At 51.9% G+C, this 12,622-nt stretch overlaps 1 long non-coding RNA gene across 1 annotated transcript; it reads right to left on the reverse strand.

Moving 5' to 3' along the window:
• Positions 1-4,673: 4,673 nt before the first annotated feature.
• LOC129785193 (uncharacterized) lies at positions 4,674-9,904 on the reverse strand. Its single transcript, XR_008748845.1, has 3 exons — positions 9,851-9,904; positions 9,619-9,709; positions 4,674-4,709 (listed from the first exon to the last, which is right to left on the reverse strand). It is a non-coding gene; the product is annotated as an uncharacterized LOC129785193 (long non-coding RNA).
• Between the last annotated feature and the right edge of the window lie 2,718 nt (positions 9,905-12,622).

Raw genomic sequence — 12,622 nt, forward strand, 5'->3', positions numbered from 1 at the left:
GCGGCAGGCGTTACAGACACCTGGGGCTGAAGCTCAGCCTCGGAGCCTGCAGCGGCTTGGCTGGAGGGCTGGCACCCGCAGCCGCCAGCGGCTCCCTGCCCCAGGCTGGGGGTAGGAGCCCACGCAGGTCCTCAGGGGTAGGGGGCACCCTCGGTGAAATTTGGGCAAGGGACAAGAGGAGCCCTCTGCCAGCGGATGGGTTGTCCCAGCATCTTTCTCTTGCCTCCAGCTTTCTTCTACCCGTTTGCAAAGTCGAGGGGCGCGTGGGCAGCGAGCCCTTCTGAGGGGAGAGGGGCTGGGGAGCCATTCCACGTACCTTCTTCTTGAACCTCTTCTGCAAGCAGAACACATCACATGGCAAAGGGAATGGGAGAAAACGAAAACAAGAAATATCTTATTGGAACATTCTTGAGGTTTGCCAAGCTCCCAGGCCGTTACGGGTAAGAATACACAATGATGGAATTACAGGGTGAAAGAGAATTAAAAATAACATTTTTATGGGCATATTATGAGGTTATAAATGTTACTGAAATATGGGAGTATGACCACAAATGAAAACCACATTAAAAAAGTCATCCAATATTTTATTCCTTATTAGAGCTGGCTAAAATGTCCTAACTGACTTTTGGTGAATCTGTAACCAGTAATAAAAGTGCTGCATTTCTTTTGTTGTAAATCTTTTTTTGTGGAAAATTTTGGCAGAAAATTTTCACCACCATTTACCAATTTTTGAAATTTCAAATAAATTCATTTCTGAATTTCAACAGATGAATATGAACTTTACAGGGTGTCCCCCTCCCTTTTAAAAATTCAAGCTTTTGGAAAGAAAGGAGATGACTTGACACTACTGTGACAAAAATAATGTCAAGCAGTTCTGTAAAAAAGGTAGACTAAACCAAATATATATGTTTCTATACACATATATGTGTATTTATATTTAAAAATTATATATATTTGTGTATACAATATCCAGGGGGGTTATATGCATTCTATTTCTATATATGCATGTATTTTATTTATGTATTTGGTTGGTTGGTTGATTGGGTTTTTAAACAAAAAGCAAGGCCCAATTTCCTGCCAGCTCAATAAATGCCATCAATGCCCATCAGCACATTGATGTCTGTGGCTCAGGGCCGGGTCCCAGCCCCTGGATGTGGACCACTTGCTCTGGAGTTCTTCACACACATTTTTCCTCTGCACGGACAGCGAAAGAAAGCAGAAGCCATGTCACATACCTTCTTCCTGAGCTTCAGCTGGCAAGTGTCATGGAACAAGAAGCAACAGCAAGCAGGGAGATGAAAACAGAGAACAGTTAGGAACTGGTATTGGGGTGAGCTAAGGCCTGGAGAGAAAAGTGGTTAGAAAGTGATGGAGAAGTTATATGGAAAGGGGATGGATGACTTTGGAAGAGAATGCAGAGGTCAAGCAAATATGAGGAGCGAGAAGATACACCTCAGAGGAGACAGTCATGCAGATTAAAAATATAGGAAGTGACCTGCCTATTAATTTCATATTAATCATTAAATTCTTGAAACCCAAAAGTAGGCAGTTAGGGAAGGAAGGAGAAAGGCAAGAAATGTTTCTCCTTTAAGGAAGGCTTGTCTGTAGAAGCAACACCCTTTGCTTACTCTTTGGACATTTGACAAAGCATGAAGGATGGAGCATGAATAGCACCTTCACCTCTCTGGCTGTGCCCTCTGGGCAGGACCAGGGACACGATGCTGACTGAAGGCATCTGCAACCCATTTGGCATCTTGGTTTTCCTTTTTTGAGCCCTTGATCCCCTCAGAAGCAATGCTGGGGGAACTGGAGACGTAAAGTTAGCATAGCTTAGGGCAGGACCTACTCTGCAGCACCTCTGTTCCCACCGCCATGGGGAATCCATGGGGGGGCGGGGGGGGGGGGCGGGGCGGGGGGGGGCAGTAAAGAAGAAGAAAAAGCAGCTGTGTATAAAATCCCCAAGATGGACATTTTTACACAGGGGTAAGTCTCTTTCTCAGAGCTGGTCTCACACACTCCACGTGCAAATATTCCACCTCCCAGTAAAGAGTTTTGCTTTTGACGCCTTAGAAGATGTCTTGGACACTAAGGGCAGATGCTGGGAGAAAGCCCCAGCAATTGGCCTTTGTCTCTGATCCAAACACCTTGGGAAAAGGAAGGACGACAACCAGCAGCTACGCTCGCCTGACCTGAAGCTGATGTGTCCAAAGTGCCCAGCAAAAGCAGCAACACGTCTCCAAAATCTTCCTCTCCCTGCTGCCTACAGAGGCTGAAACAGCTTGGGTGAGAAGGGCTTTTCATGCTCATCTTTCTCTGTCTCTCGCAGCTTTTCAAATCAACTTTTGCCAGCTAAAGGCACGTTAAAAAACTTCATCTTTGCCAGTCGGCTCTCTGCCTCCCCATTTCCACTCTCGGTAGCGCCCCGCTGGGTGCTCCTCGGGAGCCGGGCAACACGCTCCTCGTTTCAATTTCCAAATGTAGACTCAACCTGAGGGCATTGCCAAACGAGACCGCCGGGACCGCCAGTGCTATGTTGGGTGGGCTCTGCCCCAGCCCCTGCTCCACTCTGGGGTGAAGGCCGGGTTAGCTCCCAGCTTTACAGCCACCCCCTACGGCTCATACAAATCCAGTGTCTCACTGTAACGTGAAGGGTCTGCACACTACGGCCCGGCTCGGCCACTTTTGTGGTTTCCGACTGATTTACTGATCAAGTGTTTCAGATCACCTTTAGCGGCAAGCGCCAAAGAGAAGGGTGAAATACAGACAAGGAAAAAGCAGGAGCAAGAATCAAAGAAAGATAAATTACGTTCCAAGGGGTTTTTTTGTTACCTTCTTCTTCGTACTCCTCTGCATTGAAATAGGGGAGGGGAGAAAAAAAGCAGACAAATCAACCATCAGCCTTGACACATCGGTAGGACTTTACCCATGGCAGAGCCCTTTGCGCTCTCAGGGATGCTGGGCAAGATGGTGTCTGAGAGGCCACTTCCAAATCCGCAAGTAAAATAGCAAATAAAATGACTTTGAGAAAAAAGAGGAGGCATAAAAAGGGGAGGAAGGAGATATCGTACTGGATTTTTTTCTTGGGCAATGGGAACTCAGGTGTACACACGCGTTAGAAGGAGGAAGGTGGAAGAGAGGGTCTCTGAGTACATAAAAAAAAGCAGCAAAGAAAAAAATCGTACGTTTCTATGTATATTGCTTGTACATGTGGGGCTTTACATTTTAAAGCAGAAAATAGTACTTGTACAGAAGCCTCAAAATAAATTGCCAGCAGATGGCAGCGCCCTAACAAAAACTGGCGGCATCCCCTGAAACCGGGGCATCGGCCTGGGGCAGCCCCGGGGGCTGCGGGGGTACCAGCGCCGGGACGCGGGGACACTCGGACAGACCGACGCACAAAAGGGACACTCGGACAGACCGACGCACAAAAAAGAAACCTCAGATTTGCTCAACTGTACCGGCACTTTTTGTTAAAATCTCAGCACCGGGCAGAAAGGAGAAGAGGACTCGGGCTGCGAGTGTGGCAGGCTTGCATGGAAGCGATTAGAGACAGAGTTAAGACTTACCCTCTCCTTGCTCCCTGCGAGAGAGAAAAAAGGTTATTGAGACCAGATAAATAATTCTTTCACTCCGTATCATCGCTAAGTTTTAAACAATACACTGAAGCAACCCAACACGCTGTTGTTTAAAGCCTGCTGTGTCTTCTTTCCCCCATTCTCCCTCTGCTCTTTCAGGAGCCATTTGGTTTAAAGAGCAGTAAAGCGACTGCATTTGGGTTTTATTTTAAATAGCGTTCCCGACTCTGAAGGTGCACATAGATCTGCATCCAGGAATAATCCTGCCACCACCAGGCTATAACGTGGTACCCACGCAAGAGCGCCGTGCAGGGGCTGATGAAGCTGGACCTCAGCCCCAGTGTGCCGGGCAAGCCAGCCTGCAGCCGCTGCCCCACACCAACCCAGATGTGCTACAGGCTCCCTGAACCCTAGGGCTGCCTACGAAAAACTTGGCATAGACCAGCTGCTGCTCCGTGTTTATCCCATGGCTGTAGCAATGCCAATCTCAGGGTCTGCTCCCGTTCCTTGCCCCCACTTGCCCGCCCCTCCTGTGCTACCATCACCTTGCATGAAACCCAAAGCCCAGAGCAGCCCTGGGGCCAGACCCTAAATGAAGGACATGTGTGTTAGAGATTTCCTGAAAATGGTGCCAGATCTCATCTTTGGGAAACAAGTTTTAAGAGCAGGCTGGGCAAAATGACACAGGTTAAGCTGAGCCTGCCTCGCAGCTGAGGAGGGGGCTACGTGACCACTGCAGGTCTCTCCGTGATGTCCCATGATTGCCCTAAATCTCCCTTCTGCACCTACTGATGCATAAATGTCAAAGGACCCCACTGGGTTTGGTCATGCTATTCCAGGTACAGAGCCACGGGCGCTGAGGGCAGGCTGAGCTGGGCAGAGGTGTTTGGAGGATGTCCTGTGTTGGACAGCGAGGGTGTCAGGGGCCTTTGATGGACCCTTTGATGCTCAAAATCAAGATGCCTCTTCCCCGCTGCCTTGGGGGGCTTCAGGCTGTGCACGGGGCAGAACCCAGCCTCTGCTCCCCATGGGGATGCCCTCGCTCTGCGGCACGGGGCCAAGCTGAGCAGGACACACAGGTGGCTTTAGCTCTACTTACACTTCCTCGGTATCAGACATGTCGGCAACGGGTTTCTAGACAAAAGATGAAGAGAAAAAAAAAAAAGAAAAAAAAAAGAGATGTTATTAGTGAGAGTGCCTCCAAAAAAACGCCAAGCAGGAGCAGATGGGTTGACATCTGAGGACAAAAAAAGCCAAGCACCTGCTTTCCCACACAGCAGCCAGTCCCCCACCAACACTGCCATTCTAGGAGCAGCACAGACCTTTGCCAGCCAGGTTAGAGGAGAAGGAGAGGGGAAGAGGAAAAGATCATCTGGAAAGACATGCCCTGTCAACCTGGCTGCTTCCCGCAGGCAGGCACGGGGGGAGACCTGGACCCGGCTTTAAGTTACCAAACCTCCGGAGCTCAGGGAGACGGGCACAAGCCAGGGCGTCCTCTCGCACCCATCTGACATTTCCATCGCTCCAGCAAGACCAGAGAAATTTTTTGTTCTTTTACCCTATCACAAGTGGGCAGGTGCCAGCTCCAAAGCATTAGTCAGAGCTGAAAAAATAACAGAAACTACCAATACACCCCGAGATAACTACTTATTTGTCAGCGCCCAAAAGCGTGTCTGGTTTATACAGCTGATGAATGAATGAACAATTATCTGTTGATTAGTTTAAGAGGAAAACTGGCCAAACGCCCGGTTGGGCAGTTGACATCAGTGTAACCAGCTGTATTTATTACACCCAAGCCTTGCACCATGGGGCAGAAACGAGCCCATCCACGGCGCTGCTGTGCCTTGCATCTCTGCGCAGCCCTGGTCAGGGCTGGATGCAGCCCACCGCCCACAGAACGGGTGCAAGGGCTGGATGTGGTCCCTCTGCTGATCCTTGCTGGACCCCAAGTGCGTGTACAGGAGCCTCAGACAGAGTCAGAGAGAGCAGAGCTGCTGTTCGGGGGGCACTGCAGTGATACCGCACGCTGCGCTGGGGTGGGTGACGGCAGCGGTGAATACTGTGGCTCTCCCAAAAGCGTCGGCTGCCCTGAGGCCAAGGGAGGAGGTGGGGAAGGACCCTCCAAAACTTCCTCCAAATCTGCGGCGCGTCTCAAGTTAGAAAGCCAGGCTCCTCCTCGCTGGGAAACCCAAGCCATGACATTCATGACTTCATTACTCAGCTGATATATGAGAGATGTCTTGAAGGAGCAGGTGGGCTGACTTAGGCTCAAAAGGAACAACTGCAGCTCAGCAGCTTTCTATTTCAGAGGAAGGCAGTAATCCCATAGGCTCCAACCCTGCCCTATAAGGGATTCTCTCCATTCCCCAGCAATGACCCTGGGCACCACACGTTAACACCAGCAGGATTTAAAAACCCCATGTCCTAAGCAGCAATAAACAGCCAGCATTTTTTTCCCCTCTGGTTCCTCATTTATCCTGTTTCTGAAATTCAGCATTGCCCTGGAAGTAGTGCCAGCAACGGCTGTGTTACGACCTGACCTGAGTAGCTGGACTGGAGGGTGATCTGCTAGGACACAGGAGATCTGGGTTCAGTGACCTCTTGGTCCCGGGCTGCTTTTAACTTGGTAGCCATGATTGCCCACTCCTCAAGTGCAACAGCCACCCCAAGGAGTACTCTGGGGACTCTAACCCCACCAGGCAGGAGGAATCTTGGAGGAATTTCATGTCTGGGCGGATTTTCAGCTCTGCAAAAGGCTTTTCTGCTGCACTGATTCCTGCTGCTTCTTCTGTTACTTACTCAGATGCTACAACACCTCTGGTCTCTCTCCCCTGGTCTTTTTTATCTGGATCATCAAATCTTCAGGGTAAAGATTTCCACTTGCTCTCCGCACAGTGGCTAGCAAGTTTACAATCTCATTTCAGCCTCCAAAAATTATTCAAACTATTAGTAATAATGCTTGGCAGTGTGTTGGTTTATGCAGCGGGACAGCAGAGCTTCTGGCAAAAGCCCATCAAGGGAAGCTGCCAGATGCCCAGCTGTTGGCTTCTTCCAAAATGCAGGATCTGTAAAGGCTCAGAGCTATGGTCAATCCTCCCACGGATTCTGCCTTTAATTTATAAACCCAGATTGCCTTCTTGCCAAGGGGGTGTGTGTGTGGAGCGGGAAGACGACTTTTAAAGGGCTTTGAGCTAAACTCTTCTTCCCTCTCTCTCCGGTGAGAAAAGTAGTAATACTGCTCAATCCTGGAGAAGAAATCAGCTCGAGAGCCCGGCATATGCACACTGAGAGCAAACGTCTGGTCGGTGTGGGGTAGGCACGTCATGCAGCGCATGCTGTTCTTTCCAAGGCAATTGAAGTCAACAGGAGTCTTTGCAATCAGGCTTTCCATTAACAGTTATTGGAATGAGCTCATCTAGACTCCAATTTAGCTCTAAGGACATCTTGCCGAGGGTTGTCACATTGGCTGTTCCCCTACACCCTTCCATATTTGTTAATCCAAGCGCTGCAAATGCGAATGGGATTTCGCATGGCATCTGTCCGCATGCTATAAAAGCCGAGCGAGAATGCCAGCATCCCTGACACCACAAGACCCCAGTTCTGAGGGGGTTTCTGGGCCCCGGATAAAACGAATTAATAACAAGTGCATTGGCAGACTGTGTGCAGAGATGAGCCAGATGCAGAAACCCCACAGGCTAGAGCAGGTTGGGGAGAAAAAAATCCAGGGTGAGATGCGGTTTCAGCCTTGCAAGGACCAAACGTTCAGCCAAGTTTGGTCACTCCGTCGGGAGGAGCTGGCATTTAAGGCTGTAGCTGACTGCCACTGCCCTGGCTGGAAAGCCAAAAAGGTCTCGCCTTGAGAAGAACAAGGTGTCTATCCACTTCGTGGCATTCAGAAGGCATCTGGTCCCTCAAAGCCAGGGGCAAAACACAGACCATCATAGCAACAGCCCCCCGAGATGAGAAAGGCTCTTGGACACCCAGCACTGTCCACGTAGCTAACTCTGTCATCAAAGCAGCCAACAAAACCAAACCATATTTACATCCAAAAGGCAATAAAGCAAGCAATCTGCTAAGAGCAGTATTTTCTGCAGCTAGGATTAAGTTCGCTGAAGGCAATGGAAAGTCTCCAGCTGGCTCGGGATTACCCTTCAGTGGAAATTACTTTACACGCAGCAAATGCAGCCTAAGATTAAGGCTGTTAGCACCTTAAGGCAATAACTGGGTTTTGTTTGTACAGCGGCAGAAAAATGGGGTCTGGTCTTGACTGAGGTTTAAGGATGTAATAAAATCAATTAGTTAATACTGCCCACCATTTGGAAGGAAATCAAAACACATGGGAAAGTTTTGCCAGACCAAAAACTTCCTGCCTGCTCCCACCCCTTAAAGGTGAAAGCAAAGGTTAGCTTCTGCATTTTGCTCGAGCTAAGCAGGTCACGGCTAGAAGGACAAATCCCCTGACCCTCATTAGCCTCAGGTGGGCAGGAATGCTGCGTCCCTTTTGGCCCCAAATGATCCTGCCTTTGGCTGAAAGAGCAGAGCCAGCACATCCCAAGAAACCTCTTGGCAGCTGAGAATGCGCCAGGGAGGGGGTACGGGCTGCCTTGCACCTCTGGGCCATCCCTGGAAATAACCCGCCCATCAATCATCCCTCCCAAGCCAGGCCATACAAGGGAGGCAAGGTAGCGAGAGCTGTATGGAAAGGGGGGAGGACAAAAGTGGCCACGCAGGGGCCAGGGGACCTGGCAGGGACAGCTATCAGGCGAGGACAAGGGGTATGATCTGCCAAGCACCACACGGCCATGCTTTTCCAGCAGGAGCTGCTGCAAACCCACTGCAGCTATTTTTTTATATGCATACATATATTTATTGACACATATGTTATATGTAATATATCTATTAAATATAAAAATGGATGCATATACTTTTTATATAGAAAAGTATATGTATAAATTTAAAAGTATAGATGTATATACATATACTTTTTTGAACATGTATTTCTTCTGTCCCTCTGCCTCCTCCTTTGTTTCTGAACTGCTCGGTACACCCCAGCAGAAGCGTTTCTCTCCCCTGGGGCTGGAGAACCAAGTACCCACGGCAGCGCTGCTGCTGCAACAGGGTAGCAGGACCCAAGCGGTGCTGCAGGCTCCACCGACCCCCCGGCACGATCCCGACCCCCTGCCCCAGCAGCAGCTCTGTCCTTGCCTTTGGGGAGATCCGATCCGTCTGACCCCTGCCTGGGGTTTGCTAGAAACAGCAAGGCTGAGGCAGAGGGTGGAAGACCACCACCGTGCTTAGCTTCCATCCCCTGCCTCACCCCCAGGCCTGGCAGGGACCCACGAGGCTGGTGCCTTCGCAGGACACCCCCCACCCCAACAGCCAGGAGCTCTCCGCTGTGGGGGGAGATGCCCCCCACGCAGGGTAGGTGGGGTCAGGCCAGCCAGGTGCAGGGGCTGGAAGCTCTGCAGGTAGGGAACATCCCATCACTGCTCTGAATTTAATCCCCTCCTCCTGCCCCTCCACGTGCACAGGGAGCTCCTCTCCCAATTTTCTTTTTTTCTGCGGGAGTTGCAGTTTTCTGTGACCATATTTGTTTTTCTCAGGTCTCTCTCTAGCCCCGGCCCCCCCCAGCCCCCCTCACCTGCCAGCAGGTCCCCACTGGTCCTGCCCCTCATCCCTCCACCTCAGCTTTCTCTTCTCCAGGTGATGGGAGGGAAGGGCAGCAATTCCTTCCTGCTGCTGGGGGGAGTTTTCCCAAGAGACACCACTCCATTCCCAGCCCCACACCTTGGTCTTGGAAGAGTCTTTGCTCCCACCACCCATCCTTGAGAGTTCAGAGCACCCAAATCTCTGCAGGGGACATGAGCCTCATGCGATACCCAACCAAAGCCAGGAAGGAAAACTGCCTTTCCCTTAGGATCCTGTGCTGGATCCCAAGTCCTGTTGACCCCAACCCTTCCCTAGTGCTTCTCCATTCAGACCAAAGCTCAGCCCCTCGGCAGTTGTACCCCTAGCAGCATCCCTTGCCGGGGCTCCCACTTACCTGGGAGGAGCGGAGAGAAGTGCCGAGCTCCCTGCTGAAGGGGAAGGGTGGGCTGGGATCTGCAAGCGTCCCAAGGTGATGCAGCTGTCAACTTATAGTGACATTTGATCGTCTGGAGGAGCCTATTGGCCCCAGACTCCCTGTGCTCAGCAGGGAAGGGAACAGAGCGGGATGGGGCAGGGGGGGTGGATGGAGGGGGAAGCGAGGGTAGAAGGAAAACAAAAAGTCATACCATGTATAGGAGCAGCTGGAGCAATTGCACAGATGATGCTAAGATGGGAGGGACATGTTTGGAGGGAATAAAAAAAACCTCCAGGGCTTATGTTTCTATATTTACCACCCCACCAGGCAGGCAGAGCTTAAAGGGGGGGTATCTGAGGCAAAGGCACCTCAAGAACAAAACGCAGGGCCCCCACAGCTCCATGGTGCATAGTCACTGCTTACAACCTGGTTGTGGCACCCTGGCTCTTGCAATCCCAACACTCAGCAGCAGCCTTTGCCCTCCCAGCCGGGCAGGGGCTCTTCCCTGCTGCCCCTCTGCACGTAAACTGCTTCGGTTGTGCTGCAGGGTTAGAGCCTGCGGCCACCTGGGGACCTTTTGCTGTCTGATGCTCTTTGAAATGAGGAGTCACGGGGCGAGTGAGAAGTCAGAAGCACTTAGCACACGTGTCACGCATGTGTTTGTGTGTGGGTGGCATGTAGCACGCACCCACCTCTTGCTAAGACTGCCAGGGCTCTGCCACACATCAGGGCTGGAGGAGACCTGGACAAAAGGCAAGAGAGCAGGAACACAGCAAGAGAGCTTGTCTGCCTTGAGCCACACTCCGAGCCTTTCTTAGCATGATACGAAAGAGTTACTTAAGGAAGGTCATCTTGGAGAGGGCAAACCCCAGACAGCTGGACCCCACCTAGGACCCTCTAGGTGCCCAGAGGGGTTTTGCCACCCAAACACCCTCCACAGCTGCACGGCTATGCCAGCAGAGGATTGCAGTGCCTTGCACAGCGCTCTGGCTCACTGTTTCCATTTCACTAAACCTCACAGGCTTCAGCTCCCCATCCCCTCCCTCCCGCCTGTCCCCTTGGCAGGGCTCCCCAGCGATGCAGAGCGTGCCCTCCGGTGTGCCTGGCAGCTCCAGTACCCCCTTTCTCCCAGCCTGTAGGAGCAGAGAAAAACTTTCGGAGCTGCGGGACAGGCGATATTTTTGGCCTGGGTCACAGATCGATTCCTGCCCACTCTTTCCCTGCCACTTGCAGGAAAGAGTCCCCAGCCGAGGATGTAGAGACAAGCTTTTTAAAGCAGTGGAGCAGGAGCAGAGCGCTGCAACCTCCCATTCACCAGGTAACATGCACGAGCAAAAATCCCCTCTCCAGCTTGTCTTCTCCAGCTTTCCGGCAGCTTATCCCCTCGCCTCCCTCCTGCAACCTAGCTCAAGCCAATGCTTTTGTTATTCATCAGGTGGGAGGGGGACAGTGCATCCATCCTCAGCACCTCGGCTTCAGCTGGGCGTTTGCCGGGTGGGGTTCCGGGGGGGCACCCTGTGCTGCTGAGGATAGCGGCACCTGCATGGGGACGCACAGCCAGGCCAGGTATCGCAGCCTCCACTCCCCTTCCCCAGCTCCGCTGAAAGCTCTAACGCAGCAAACCAGCTTCCACGCCGTGTTTTCGGCACCGTCAAGCATTTTTGCCATCTTCCACCGGCTCATTTTCCTCGGGCATTCCACCAGCTGGGCACATCTCCAAGAAATACAGTATTTGCCCAAACTGGCAGCAGAGTGGGGATGTAAGGGAGGGGAGTCCCCCAGCTGTTTCTCCTTTTCTGCTCGCGGTGGCCCCAGTTTGGCAATGGTATTCACCAGCCTCCTTTGCCTGCAGGCTGGTTTTAGATTGTCCCTGCTGCTGACGGGGCATCGCAGCTCAGGTCTCCCACACCAAGGACGGGATCAATCAATGAAAAAGAAAACATGTGCATCCAAGTGCGTGTGAAGCCTGGGCTTACCAGGCCGGTTCTCAGCAGATGCGAGGTTGAAAGCTCCTGTGGTCCCATCTGCTGGAAGTGGGTTGGCAGGAGCACCATGAGCATCTTGCAGGCTTGCACAGCCTCCATCACAGCAGTGCTGCTTGCACACCAGTGGCAGGAGCACTCTTCACATCACTCAAATTTCCCTCTAAGCATCTTGACAAATGTGACATTGATGCAAGCTGCAGGAGGGACAGGTAACCAGACATTTCTACCTGCTGCAGCTCTATTCTATAACGGATGAGTTGCAAACATCTCTGCCTGCAGCATCCCCCCCAGTTCCTCTACACATGTGCCTGCGCTCAGCTCGGTTCCTGATCTGGATGTTTTGGGCAGCTGCTCTGGGCAATGCCCATCTTTACATTAGGTCCATGCTCTGTCTTCCCTACCGTGGCCCCTTGCCAGCAGGGCCCGTCTGCCCGGTGTGGTCCCGACGGATGCCCGTGCACCCCGCGGGCTGCCTATTTCACACATACCCTACGTCTAGTCCTTATTTCTCTTCTTGATGCCATCGCGCAGCAGTTTCATTCACAGCCTGCAACATTTTCATCACCAGCTTTGCCTCTCTTTACTGTAGATTGTCCTGCTCTAGGATATACATTTTGCGCTTTCTTGACACCATCTCTCCTCCCTGCATCAGCAGCAAGGTGTACTTGGACTCACCTTTGAGCAGCTGCAGTGCAGCCACGCAGCCTGGAGAGCCACAAATCACCACCGACTGCCTCACGCTCCCTACTGCTCGCGTGGACCAGATGAGGGAGAGGTGATCCCGGCTGCGGCTGTGTTTCTACCTAAAGCTGTCAGATTTAGAGAGGCAAAGGCACAGCGAGCACCTGCCTTTGGAGAAGCCCCTCTCACCAGCTGCCAGGTTAGGAGACAGCCCCAAGGCCAAAGAGAGCACACGTGCAGGTCACAGGCATGGACCAGGGTCTCAACCTCCATAGAGTCCATCCGCCTGTGGACCTCAAGCCTGTGCCTGGCATGCC

This window comes from Falco peregrinus, chromosome 9, assembly GCF_023634155.1.
Source record: "Falco peregrinus isolate bFalPer1 chromosome 9, bFalPer1.pri, whole genome shotgun sequence".
Lineage (NCBI taxonomy): Eukaryota > Metazoa > Chordata > Aves > Falconiformes > Falconidae > Falco > Falco peregrinus.